Raw genomic sequence first — 661 nt, forward strand, 5'->3', positions numbered from 1 at the left:
ATCGCCTTTTAGGTTTTAAAAAAAATAAAAGAAATGATAAAAGATGCAAAAAAATTCAAAAAATTTGATGCCCATGTGTTATGTGTTCTAGTTGTTAGGAAAATTAACAAACATGAATTTTGAATTTTTCTGCAAAAGGCCGCCGTGTTTCGGTAAAATGGCCGTAACTTTTGCATACGACCTCCGATGAAAAAAAATTATATGAAAAATCATCTAATCGAAAAGTTACATCCGAATATGACGGGCTATGCCCGTTATCGATTTTCTAGAATCCTCAAAAACCTAACAGAAAAAAGTTACGATGCTTTTAAGATCTGAAGGCAAAAAAATTCAAAAAAATAAAAAAAATAGTAGTGGCGCACCGTGGGTGTGGTGCACCATTAGTAATTTTCCCGCCTTCCAAATTCAAAAAAATATACAAAGTTAGTAGTGGCGCACCATGGGTGTGGTGCACCATTACTGTAACGCCACAACCACTATATATATTACCTCTTCTTCCTCTTCCTCCTTCCCTCCATCACTTCTTCCCTTTTCTACCTAATTCTTCTTCCTCCTCCCCTCCTTCATGCCCCTCCCTCCTCCTCACGGCTCTCCGACGACCTCCTCCTCCCTCCTCCTCATGGCTCTCCGGCGACCTCCTCCTCCTCACGGCTCTCCGGCG

This window comes from Triticum aestivum, chromosome 7D (genome assembly GCF_018294505.1).
Source record: "Triticum aestivum cultivar Chinese Spring chromosome 7D, IWGSC CS RefSeq v2.1, whole genome shotgun sequence".
NCBI classification, from domain to species: domain Eukaryota; kingdom Viridiplantae; phylum Streptophyta; class Magnoliopsida; order Poales; family Poaceae; genus Triticum; species Triticum aestivum.